This window comes from Amphiura filiformis, chromosome 6 (genome assembly GCF_039555335.1).
Source record: "Amphiura filiformis chromosome 6, Afil_fr2py, whole genome shotgun sequence".
NCBI classification, from domain to species: Eukaryota; Metazoa; Echinodermata; class Ophiuroidea; order Amphilepidida; family Amphiuridae; genus Amphiura; species Amphiura filiformis.
In genome coordinates, this window is record NC_092633.1 from 43,471,508 (window position 1) to 43,485,955 (window position 14,448).

Sequence of the window (14,448 nt, forward strand, 5' to 3'; positions counted from 1 at the left end):
CGTGTAATAATAGGTTTTTAACATAATGGTGGAAAAATGAAACGCAGTCTCACCTTTGCTTTGTCAGTATAAAGCAAGACTTGATTAAGAATTGTAAGCAAATGAAGAGTGTTTTTATTAAATACAAGGCACAGAATTTGAAAATTCAACTGCTGACTCAGATATTTTTCATGATTAATGCTTTGCATGCCAACGTAAAAAGTTTTGAGATAATCTGAAAATATCAAGAGCTTTCCCAAGAGCCTCTGAACCCATACTAGGCTTGTTTGTACTCATTTTGAATTGATGCATTGTTCATGCTGATTCAAAATATGGTCATGAATTGGATTTTTTTCTAATTTTAAATTTGTTGTCTGCAGTCGGACAAAACACCCACATAAAAAAATGGAGAGTTAAAATTACTCCACACAATTTTACCAAATTATTTGTGGACACAGCTTATTTAACCTCATTTACTAAACTTAAGACTATATATTAAACTTTGATCAGAACTTGTCAATAAAAAGATATTGGCCCGGGATATTGGTAGGCCCCTTATATTCGTCTCAGGTATTACTACATGTAGTTGGTGGGTTTTTTTTTCAGCCCTGATTTTCAAGGTGGAATTTCTTCATTCCCTATAATATATTCGAAGACTCAATGTTTTGTTGAAATCGGTGTTGACGTCGATAACAAGGAAATAATGAACGTTTTAATAGGTGTTATTTCCTTAAAACATTCATTTACATGGGCACCTTAAAAATAATGCCTTGTATCAAATACCCACATAGCCCACATACTAGCTCGTACTGTAACTAGAAATTACATGTCCAGCAAAGCATGTAGTGTGTAAATTGAACTTTGTGCATGAACAACTGCAGTCCATACCAGACACGTATGATCCTGTAAACAAATATTGATTTGAATATGATTTGATTTAACTCAGCCCTGATTTTGTCTGTGATTTTATAAGAACTATAACCACATAGGTCTTTCAACCCACACCCACATGATCCAGGTCACTGATATAGCCCAATCCAACTGGGGTTTTACCCAGTCAGTATGCATTAGGACAATGCCCCTCAAATACATATTTACTGTAATAAGTACAAATTACCAGTATAAACCATCTATTGTTTCAGGGGCAAGCCAACTCCAGGGTAACCAAACAATATGATATGGTCCAAACCTCTCTACACATGTACACATTGTGGGAATTCTGTTTCTCTGCATGCTCAAGTTCAATGACGCAGGTGTGTGTTTTGGGAAGTTCCAAATAGAGGTATACCTTTGACCTACAGTGTGCAATGACCCCAAAATATTTTTTTTGGATAAAAATAGAAAATAATGATATCAGGCAACTTTTCTTTAAATATTGGTACTTTTGAGGACTCCCATCTTATTGAACAATTGTCCCTTTTTTCCAGATTTTCCTTAACTTTTTCCCATAAATATCAGCTTCAGAAAGTGATATCAGTGATATCGATATTATTGGATAGTCACTAAATTATTATTGATATATTGACGGTCCTTACAATACAAATTTGCACTCGCTACTCCTGACAAAAATCCTCTGATTTACCCTGTAGGAACTCACACTGTCTATGACCATTGTTCATACTGCCATAGCTGCGCCTACCATTTATGATTTACTCCTAGCAACTTGCGCCGACCAAACTCCGTCGGGCGTACGTCCGTCCCCTAAACCCAGGCATCCGCCGGAAAGATCACAAAACGGATTCTCAGACTTGAATCATATTATCAAAGAAACTTGAAAGAACAGAACTATCTTAAGAATCACTGAACCAATGCTAGGCTTGTTGAAACTCATTTTACTGTACTTTTCATTCCAAATTTACAAATTCTGAAATTTTTGAATTTTTAAAACAAAATTTGAAACTTGTCTGCAGTTGACACCCACGTGGGGAGAGTTAACGATACCAGGTAATGTTGAAATTACATCATCATGTGCAGTGAAAATAACAAGAAAATCTAAACACACATTAGTACAGATGGCTGGCTAGCATGCAGGGCACGTACAAACCTGGGCGACCATTACCAGAGCTTTTATAGTACACTCACATATCACACACCAAGTCTTTAATACCCAAAACGCAACTGGGGTATTATACCTGGGGGTGATTCCCTGCCGTTTCTTTGACATTAAATGACCCTCATGACATCATACAAGTTGCGACCTTTTTCAATGTTCTAATTGGCCAGTTACTAACCACTGCATCTTCAGGTGCCGGGAGGTGCTTAGACTTGCACGAAGACTTGCTTTGTTATGAAATAGATCAATGCATTTGTAGGATTGTCGCCCGGGATTGTAGATTAAAAGTACGAAAGTCTAAAAAAAAAGTGGTACAATTACCGAATAGGGTGCAACTTGCTAGACTTGAGTCCAGTCCTCGTTTACGGAGTTTAAGGTTATGGTTTAGCCGTTTAGGGTTGGGATAGGGCAGTCTTTTAAAAAGACTAGTAGAGTTGCACCCTACTCGGCAATCGCTCCAAAAAAGTAAGTAATTTTGGATTCATCAATCAGAAATCTAGTCAATATTTTTCCATTCGCAAAATTAAATAAACAATATAATATGTAATCCTGTAATTTGTTTCTACACAAAACAAAACAAAATTGCAGCTTTTTGAAGGTTTCTATACTGAAAATTTGAACATGATCAAGACAACGAAGACATCCTGGTATGATGTGGTAGCATGGGGGTAGCATCTAGCCAAGATTGGTATTAAAAGATAAATGTGGTATTCACCAGCTTTGAGGTGATGACAAAAGGAGTTGGCAACTGACAATGGCAATGAAAACATTGATGGCCTATTAGGCCCTACTTGGTTTCACCTCTAGTTTCATAGCGCAAGTTTCATAGCAGCGACGTAGGTGCATATTCACATCTCGCAGTATTGAATATCTCAGGCTAACCTAAGCATGCAAAGTGTGCACACAAGAGCAATTTATCCATATGCTTGTGGTGCAACCAAAAGCACTGAAATCATTACCAAACTGAAAGGCCTAGTAAGTGATCCCAGCGAAAGTGTACAAAAATTGTTTAAAAATTGTCTAAAGTGAAAGATACATCATTAAAATTGTAAAAAAAGGTATTTTTGAAATGAAAAATTTGGCAAAAAACTGAGGAAAACAGCAGGATTGATCAAGTTGAAGCCTCATTCAAATATATGGAGCCAATGTCTCTACTTTGAAAGAAATTACAGATTCATGTAAAATGTCTTATTTGTCTTTAATGCTCAGCTTTTTGCTTAACCACTAGCAGGCTTTATGACGATAACAAAGTTGCCAAAATCTGCATTTTGATGATTTTTACGATTCTCTGGATGAGCCAATCATTGGAAAGTGTAGATCTTCATTTCCTTTTTTAGTTGCACCTTCATACCTAAATATTTCTTGCTTTTACCTATATTTGAAAACAAACTATGGTTGAAAATTTAACTTTTCCACAAAATTAACATTAGACTCAATAATTTGGACTGGTCCCAATTCTATAGTACATGCATGTGTAATTACTTAAAACTCAAACAACAATTTTAAATTTAATTTGAATAAGTTTGCACACTGAACTTGTGCCAAGCCACTGAAAGGCGACACCGCTATTAATGTCAATATTAGGATATATAACATCCTGTAGTATTTCCTTCTTAAACTAGAGCGATAACCGCACCATAGCTGAACCATGTGGCTTCGGCAGTATATTGTGGTAGGCCTATACCTACAATTGAAGCATTTTGAAAACTTGACCTTTGACCCCTTTATTGCCCCTTAATGACCTTAAATGAATTTTAAAATATTTGCAACATGTTTAGAATGTCATAAGAATCATTGCGTTTAAATTTCAGCTCAATCGAGACATTTTGTAAAACTTGACCTTTGACCCTTTATGACCCCTCAATGACCTTAAATGATTCTTAGATTCTTAAAATGTTTTTAAAATGTTTAGCATGTCATAAGGATCATTGCATATAAATTTCAGCTCAATTGGAGCATTTTGAAAAACTTGACCTTTGACCCCTTAATGACCTTAATTGAATTTTACAAAATTTGCAACATGTTTAGAATGTCATAAGGATCATTGCGTTTAAATTTCAGCTCAATTGGAGCATTTTGAACAACTTGACCTTTGACCCCTTTATGACCCCTTAATGACCTTAAATGAATTTTACAATATTTGCAACATGTTTAGAATGTCATAAGGATCATTGCATTTAAATTTAAGCTCAATCGGACATTTTTGGTTAAAATGACCTTTTTTGACCCCTGTGACCCCTGGATGACCTCTGACGTTTGGAAATATTTTTATTATATTCTTTATGTTTTCCTCTTTCATATGACACCACTCATGGGGTCATACCTTCGTGGCATTTAGAGATATGTCCATTTCAGACCAAATGGTTAGTTAGTAACATACACACTTGTAGGCTGATACCATTTCATGGTTCAGCAAAAAGTATAGAGGATAGTGATATGGCAATCGAAAGTGTCAGAAGTTTATTTAAGACCTTCCTTCCTATGGTTTAGGTCTTTATAAAGTAGTATATACACAGGGGCACAGTGGTGCAATGGTATGTGCTCACCCCACAATCGGAGGGTTGCGAGTTCGAGCCCCAGCGGTGCCATTGTGTTGCCAATTTTGCTTCTAGTAAAAGTTTTATTTTATTCACATGGGGAAAATCACTAACATCATAACTGTTATAAGACCTTATGTGCCAACTAGGAAATAAAATAACGAGATATAAAAAGGACCCAAAATACTGACCCGGTCTAATGAGGAGTGTCACCCCAGTGGAGAAATCATTTTAATATATGTTTACTTTTTCTCTCTCATTTGACACCATTCGGGGGGTCATACCTTCTTAGCATTTTGAGATATGAAAAGGACCCATTTGAATATTGACCCGGGTCTTATGATGAGTGTCAACCCCGGGTTGGGAAATATTTTAATTAAATTCTTCACTTCTTCCTCTTTCATTTGACATCACTCAGGGGGTCATACTTTCGTGCCATATGTCTATTTCAGACCAAAGTCAGTAAGTAAGCTAGTAAGCTAGTAACATTAACTAATATAGGCTGATACCATTTAATGGTTCAGCAAAAATATATCTACCATTGACATACACTTTTATAACTCTGATCAGAGCAGAGTCCACTGGTTCAGGGAAATACTGTGCCTAGTTACCTGTTACCAATGGCCTGAGGTTACTCACAAGTATACACAAGTTGTGACATCACAATGATTTTTCAAAGAAAAGAAATCTTTCTAAATAGAACTCTGAACTCATGGATAGACTGTGATCAAGACCGACTATACACCCCAGCATTTTATCAGCACACTACAACTTCATCAAAGTAAATGCTAAATTTGAAGATAACGACTAACTAGGCCTATATTAAGAATTCTATTACTTACGGCTAACTGTCTTGTTGTTACTCGTATGTAACTCGGGGAGCTGATCCTGGCTGTGAAAGTATATTGTTGAATATCTAGGGTGTGCGCTTCGTAGCTGCAAGTCCCTGTACTTGTTTAATGGTCTATGGAATGATATAGGGCTGTAGGGGTCAGCGACAACCTGTAAAATGTGCTGAGGCTTGTGGATCAACATAGTGGTTTATTGTAAGTGACATGATCTGATGTTTTCAACAGATAAAAATGTGGCTTAAAAATAAGTTGGTATGTAATGAATAACATTTTGAATTAATCGGTTCAAAAGTTTTAAAAAAAGACACCTTTGGCGGCACTGTTTCCATTTTATCCTATATCCTATAAGATAAGGCCTCAATTGCATTTCCTCCAAGTTCAAAAACAACCATCCCACCTGAATAGAGAATATACAGGAAAGGTATCTTACTCTTCCCAAAATCCTTTGCAACATGATGCATAACCTCGCTACATCAAATGACACTCCTATCATTTTGTGCAGCTTCCTTTTGTTTTCCTGTTGACAATAGATCCCGGAATAGATTGACTAAATATGAATTCGATTAAGTCAAGAAATACATATTTTGCAAGATTTGAAAATGCTCTGTTCATTGAGGTATTTGTTGTCACTACTGATCCATCTTGCACTAAATAGCAATTAGCAAATCAGTAGAGAAAATTGCAATTGAAGAAATGCATTGTGGGAAGTGTAAGATATTTTCTCCGGAGATATAACGTGATTAGGCTACATTATGATTACGTATAATTATCATTCATATATTTGATAATTGTATTATGCAAATAGTTATGGATAACGGACAGGAAATAGTATAGATGCATAAGATACAAAGTCCACACAGCTGATGTCCCTTGTACAAGTTCCTGTACAGGTCCCAAAGTTATCCATATTCAATCAATGAGCGACAAATATATTATTTTCAAATATTATAATATAAACAGAGGTAACGTGTTAATGTACATTCACAATTAAATCGTAATCATATACATGTAAATAAATGTCATCTTGAAACATAACACATCAAACTCTGAAATTTTGAAGCAGCATTAAATGCATTTTAGGAAAAAATCTGACAAATTAATTGATGTTACATGATATTTGAAGCTTTTTTTCTCTCTCTCTGAGATCCTTAGAATAGGTATCAGCCAGGTACATGTAGGGGCAGGACATATTTGAAGTTTGAATACAATCAATATCCTAAACCAACAGGGTTACCCACCCCTCCCCTTTAAACTGAAAATAAATTGTTGTCAAAAACTCATCTTGATCATACAAGCAGCTCTACTCTGAAGAATGGCGCTGTAGCTAGTACATACCAACTGTCATACTGACGGTGCGATAATTCACCAGCAATCAGTCGTGACCTATATTTAGCCAATAATACCGCAGTTTCACATTCCCCCTAGGCGGTTCACTCTGCAAGCGGGCTGTCTATGCAGAAAGTTTCTGCATTTTTCCCTTGATAGCTGTTTAAACATTTTCTAAGTGAGATAGATTCATGTGCGTTTCATATGTTTGTTCAATGTTATATTGACATGTCTGGACAGATACCAATATCTATTTTTCTCTAGCTATTATAGGCCTAGAATCATTTTTGACATGCAAGACATTTTGAGAGGTAATCTGTACAGTTCTGTGTTTTGCAAGCAAGCTATTTGCAAACATTTGATGAGAGTGTCACTTCTGTAAAAACTAGAGCGATAACCGCACCATAGCTGAACCATGTGGCTTCGGCAGTATATCGTGGTAGGCCTATACCACTGTCATCATTGCATTTAAATTTCAGCTCAATTGAAGCATTTTGAAAACTTGACATTTGACCCCTTTATTGCCCCTTAATGACCTTAAATGAATTTCAAAATATTTTAAAATGTTTAGAATGTCATAAGGATCATTGCATATAAATTTCAGCTCAATTGGAGCATTTTGAAAAACTTGACCTTTGACCCCTTTGTGACCCCTTAATGACCTTAAATGAATTTTAAAATATTTTTTAAATGTTTACAATGTCATAAGGATCATTGCATTTAAATTTCAGCTCAATTGGAGCATTTTGAAAACCGTGACCTTTGACCCCTTTATAACCCCTTAATGACCTTAAATAAATTTTTAAATGTTTTAAACATGTTTAGAATGTCATAAGGATCATTGCATTTAAATTTGAGCTCAATCGGAGCATTTTCGGTTAAAATGACCTTTTTTGACCCCTGTGACCCCAGGATGACCTCTGACGTTTGGAAATATTTTTATTATATTCTTTATGTTTTCCTCTTTCATATGACACCACTCATGCGGTCATACCTTCGTGGCATTTAGAGATATGTCCATTTAAGACCAAATGGTTAGTTAGTAAGCTAGTAAGCTAGTAAGTAAGCTAGTAACATTCACTCATATAGGCTGATACCATTTCATGGTTCAGCAAAAATAAGGCTTTTAAGTCTAAGGGTGTTGAGTCCCGGGAATTTCTTTTTTTACAGTTATTTTTTTCCCGGTTTTGTAGTGTCCCTGGACCTAGACCTAAATGCTAGGATCATTTATGGTTGACCTAAAAATTAAAAAAAATTGCACGATGTTTTGTGTTTTAGAAAATTGATATTTTGTATTCATGTCATACTCTATTTACCCATAGACACGAGAAATGAATATGAGACGCACCACTTAATTTGCCACACATATCAGCATCAAACCGAATCAAGAATTTATTTTCGCTAATATTTCTACATAAACAAACAACGATAAGCATTATCAATTACATAAGTATATAAAGGTTCCAGCAAGCCACATACATGTAAACAAACATTAAGGCAAACATAATTCTTTTGGATGAGGTATCTAAAAGTAATAATTATGCGCAAAAGCTAGGGTGAATTACTCTAAAAATGTGTAAGAGAATAGCTTCATACAAAAACAAAGAAAATAAAGTTGCAAGAGCAAAAGCTAGGGTGAATTACTCTAAAAATTTGTAAGAGAATAGCTTCATACAAAAACAAAGCAAATAAAGTTGCAAGAGCAAAAGCTAGGGTGAATTACTCTAAAATTTTGTAAGAGAATAGCTTCATCAAAAACAAAGCAAATAAAGTTGCAAGAGCAAAAGCTAGGGTGAATTACTCTAAAATTTTGTAAGAGAATAGCTTCATACAAAAACAAAGCAAATAAAGTTGCAAGAGCAAAAGCTAGGGTGAATTACTCTAAAAATTTGTAAAGGAGCAGCTGCTTACAAATAACATCAAAAGCTAGGGTGCATTAAATATAAGTTTAGCAAAAGCTGACAAATATGAAACAATGGCTGCGAACCTTCAGAAATACATCAAATTAAGAAAATATGCAGAAAAAGCAGAGGAATTACTCCCATTCACTATCATTGACGCTATATAGGCTAAAATACCCACCTACTCATAAACCATGCCATATTTAGCACTAACGCTAATGCTTTTGAAACACATTGTAATTAGGCAAATTGTAACATGCAATGACTGGATCTCAAAAGAGATTCCTGGCCATCTTTGAATTAATGGCAACAAATTCAGCAATTGTGGCTGCTCAACCACTGACTTTAAAGATTTGTGGCGACTGAACAACAAACATACTGCTTATGTTAAAATGCACAGAAAGGAACCAGCAGAACGGTTGGTCCTCTTTTGAAACACTAAAACTCAATTTAAGACATGATGTGCCAATCAACTTTTCTTTTTCCAGCACATAAAATCATTACATGTACTACTCATAGAAGTACATGTAACTAATCAAAGAACAGTTGCTGAATATTTTTAAACACAATATAACGGTAATCAATATTATAAAACCATTTCGATAATGAAATAAATATTTCAGCTTAACAATATGTGTACTAAAATATACTGTACTGTTTACCAAGTCTCACAGACATTAACATGTACATGTACATCATTCCCAATTTAAAACACATACAAAATCCAATATGCACAAATAAAATAATACATGTACTTCTCATGGGAGAAGCACATGTATACAGTCTATGAAAGGTTGTAGACTAATATTATATCAGAATTTCAAAATCTTTAAATGATTTTCAGCTTAATTATACCATATGTACACGATTTGTAGTTGTACTAAAAACTCAATCACTTACATGATCCCCCATTGATCCACTTTCCTCATGGCAGATTGATGATTAACTTAGTGGAATAAAAGTATCATTTTAATTGTACATTTTTAAGCTTAATATTCTAAGCTGTCTATATTACATGCATGAACAGTACCAACTAGTTTTATTTTTTAGCTTGGATTTATACCTTTACAAATGTATTTCAAATTACCTTCCCCAGAGCAATAGTCCACCACTTCAAAGCTTTCCTCAACCTTACTTTCCTATTTAGGGAGTGGTGGGTGGGAAAATAAATTCTCGATCCGAATTTGATGAAAGCTGAATGTGATATGAACCAAAAGCAAACCCGCATCAACATTAGGTCTACTCCCATTGGTTCATGGCTAGGCCATAACGGGCCTTACGATTGGACGTGGTATGATGCACTCGTAAACCATAACAACAATAACCTCACGGTTCAAAACACAATGACCTTACATCAACAGTCATTACGGAAGCAACCATTTCTCTGCATGGGTAAACTGGTTTCTTACAGACAAGCTTTCAGAAACGTTATTATAATGATATCAAAATGCATTCAAATTTATTTTTTTATTTTTTTTTTAAATTTCGGGTACCCGGTTACCCACCCGAAAAATTCGCCGCGTACCGTACCCGGGCACAAAATTACCCGAAAATCACACCCCTACTTAAGTCATAGACCCTGGAATCCTATCCTCTCAATACCTGTAGACCTAAATATAATTTCTGCATATATCATTCATGTGCGTGGAAAAGTGTTGTAAGTATTACAAATTTCCCATTTTGTCCGTTTTCTTTTCATGTATGATTCAAAAAATGAGTGTTAATGCGCCTCAGCTGCTTTGGGGGTATTAAGAAATATCTAAACATTGAACAATGGAAGCGAGGAATATCCTGGGGTCCAAATCACAATGTTTATATTTCACAATACTCGAAAAATAACTGATGCAAAGTCATTAACCTCATTTGTATGTCCGACGCTTTACTCCTGACAAAAGTCAAGCGTAGCAAGCTGGATGTAACTTCCGCCAGGCGTAAGTTGCTCTTGGTACCCAGTGCAAGTTTGACCTTTTGTTGGTCGGAACTAAGACATTACATATCGTGAAAAAATGTCACGGAAACACCGGAACTGGTAGCCGATGTTTACGCCAATCAGAAGTGAATGCTTGGTGGAACTGCGGCGTAGTGCTAGGAGTAGGCTAGGTGTGGACATGCGGTAGGAGTAGCGAAAATATTTGCGGAATTTTTATCAATGTTGGCGTACCGAAGTTTACGCAGGGTGTAACTCAAACTGTGAACACAACTACATTAACTTTCATCAGACCACTTCCTAAAATATAGCCATATTCAATCCATTTTCCAGTCCAGTTCCATCGTATAAACAAATCATCCAACTAATTGATGTAAACAAACATTTGAATGATGCAAGTTCTGTGTGGGACCCAAGGTTGACCAAATAAAGTGGTCCATGTATCCCAACAAACAAAACACCCCAAGACCACATTGTCCTTGTTCTGAATCCTCAATGCTAGGGTCATTGTTTCCACCTGATTACACAGAAACACAGGACTTGCCAGGACACATTGCCATGCACTAGGATCCACAACATGTTCATCTATCAAGGCACAGTTCTTTAACCCCAATACATTTGCACATTCATTGAATAACCTTTGAAAATTTGGGGACAAAAACTCATACTCTGCACCTTGAGGTCAAATTTTGCACTATGATTGTTTAATTGAGGTTATTGAACTATGCCATTGGGATGAGAACATTGTGGTCCATAGTGATTTCAATAGCCTTGTTTCGTTTTGAGGCGTTAATATTGCGCTGGGATTTTTTTTTTCACAATTTGCGTCTCAATTTATTTTTATTCTGATCTCTTTTAAAGTGTCTTGTCCACCTAGTACCAGTGCTGTAAATATATCAAATTTAAGTTGGAGGATGGGAAAGGGCGGCAAAGTTTTTTTTTTCAGCGAAATTCTTTTATTTGCACTACAAATGTAGATATAAGCCAGGATTGTATTTTTTTTTTAATTTACATGTATTATTGCATACACAGCCAGGTGAGGAAAGGTGGTTTTTTTAGTGATAGTGGGGAAAGTTTTTTAATTTTTAGCAAAATTGCTGATCCTTATTTTTGGTGTAAAATCCTGTCTCAACAACTAGGCCCCTACATCTAATAGGCCTACAAGTTCTCAGTCGTAATTGTAGGCTCTGATACTGCTACCACAAACAACTTGTAGCTTTTGAGAGCTATTATTATGCATGCCTAATTGTGCTTCTTCGGTCGGTCTATATACCATGTAGGCTATACCGCAGACTGAGGCATTCTAGGTATCTGATGTTTATGTAACAGAATATACAATTGACAAATGATAATCTGAGATTTATGATGTGTAATTGTCCCAGTATCAACTATCATTAAGGGTAGGTCTTACCATGGTCTTACCAAAGTATTTCCAGCAGCAGAAACGAACAAGTCATGGCCAAAGTCATGTGACATCAAAGTTGGCATGATCCTGACCAATCTTGACCAGTCATGAGCGGAGGGTCACTCCCATTGTGGCCTGTACACCATCCGTGATAATAAAAACGCGTAAAAAGTTTTTCGTGGGTAGGCACGATACACACGTATCGTGTTTAGGGTGTCAAAAACATGAAAAATTGGAAAATAGGGTGGCAAAATTATAATTGCTAATACGCCGAAATGAAATTAAGGGTATGAAATTTGATGCAGGGACTAAAATCCCTGTTTAGGGTGTTTAAACAGGCGCATGTTACCTGTTTAGGATATCGTTTTAGCCAAAGGTATGGTTAAATCCTTGTTTAGGGTGCTTTTCAAAAGTTGATTATCGCGGATGGTGTACAGGCCACAATGGGAGTGACCCCCTGGGGAATGTACCCATAGTTAAACTTTGTCCCAGAGTTTTGCCTAATTTTACAACACTTCATTTGATGGGGTCTGAACACAGATATTGGACAATATCTGTGGTCTGAATGTTTGAAGACAGTATCTCACTCCTAAAAATGAATCATTTTTCATCCCAAAATTACTTGCCCGTGTACTTAGTATTTCAAATGTGCAGACAAACATGGTTCTATTATTAGGCATCATCAGCACAAAGAGCTGAAAGAGAAACTTCCGGTGGGCTGGGCCTGTAATAGTTGTATTGGTATAACACTTCAAAAGTCTTTGAGCTTGTTAGAATAATTAGTTGATAGGGCAGGCAAGGTCAAGTACATTGTGTTCATACTTCTGGTCTTTGAAATACATGTAGGGTTGGATATATTAAGGCCTACTTGTGTAGTGTAATTATGATTAGGAACCCATATAAATGGATTATAATATATTAATTAATTAAAATAAATATACATATTAATAATCATTTCTACAACAAAGTTGTGGAGCGATTACTGAATAGGGCGCAACTCTACAAGTCTCATTACAAGATTGCTCTATAGGCTACCGGGCAGCGTTCGAAATTTTGGTTGTCCGTTCGCCCGGGACAACTAAAAAAGTCGTCGGACAAGCAAAAATACTGATTTGGTTGTCCGCCGGACAACCATAAATCTGTAGCCAAGTCACCTTTGTAGGCCTACGGACAACCAAAAACTTAGAGGGACAACCAGAAATTGTAATCTGGTTGTCCGTGGGACAACCATTTATTTTTCCTTAATTCGAACACTGCTACCGGGTATACCCCAACCCTAAGTTTGAACTCGGTGTACTATAGAAAATCATACGACAGTCAGTAATCATCCGAAAAATCATCTGAATGACATAGAAAATAATGTGAAATTTTTTGAAACAATCATGAAATATTAATCTAGACAATGTATGGAATTGATGCATACCAAAAACAGTTGGGCAGCTTTCTTCTCAGGTCTTATAGCTGACCATCTATGAGCTGACCAAGATTTTTGGGGGACACCCCATTTTTTCAATACATCATTACTGTAGCCTCATACAGAGTGACTGAGGCAACATCAACAGGAACTGAGCTACTGCTCCCCTTATAGCTTTCTTCTCAGGTCTTATTGCCGACCAAGAGTTTGGGGGACCCCTTTTTTCCCATACATTGTTACTGCATGTAGCCTCGTACAGAGTGACTGAGGCAACATCAACAGGAACTGAGCTTAACTGCTCCCTCAGTTATGCCACTGATGCATGATACTGATGTTTTAGTATGAGTGGTATAAGATAAAAGAGATACAGTTCGCAGATAGAATTCAGTGAACATTAATAATGATTTTACACATGAATGATTGACACTTTTGTTACAAACTGACAGCAACTTCCTTTCCTTTGGTTGAAACCCATTTTCTTTCCCATCTATCTCAATGTGAACTTCCTGAATATAGTGAACTACTTGTCTTTGTACCATCATCTATTTACAAATCCTGACAAGATTTTATTTTTGTTTCGCACCCTTCTAAACAATGGGTACAGGTTGTCTTGTATAAATGCCTCCAGCAAGCTAGAGAGCAAACCATTTAATACCTCTGATACCTTTCCATCAAGTGTGTATCTGACCATGTGACAATGTCCTAACACTATCTGCCAAGTATCAACAGGTAATATGTTCACACAGGCTAATAATCTTGGGGTTTTGTCTTGGCTTGAGTTGTGGGTGAAAGAGCCCGGTGGGGTCACTCAACTTGCAATACTGACCACACGATAGTTACCAAAATCCCGGAAAAAGGGGTAATTTTTAGGGCTTGTCTGCGGACAATATTGTCTGTGAAATTGGAAAATAGGGGTGTTTTATCGCACAAATGTCCACGAAATTGAAAAAAAAGGGTTTTTTTTATTGTTTTCTCCCGATCACATGGATAGCTGGCCAGATAAATAAGGAATAAATTTGGTTTCCTACTTCGCACTCACCCCAAATTTTGCAATA

At 36.3% G+C, this 14,448-nt stretch overlaps 1 protein-coding gene across 3 annotated transcripts in view; it reads right to left on the bottom strand.

Moving 5' to 3' along the window:
• Positions 1-14,448, bottom strand: part of LOC140155462 (epidermal growth factor receptor-like) — a 227,537-nt gene that overhangs the window by 163,007 nt on the left and 50,082 nt on the right. The window lies entirely within an intron of this gene.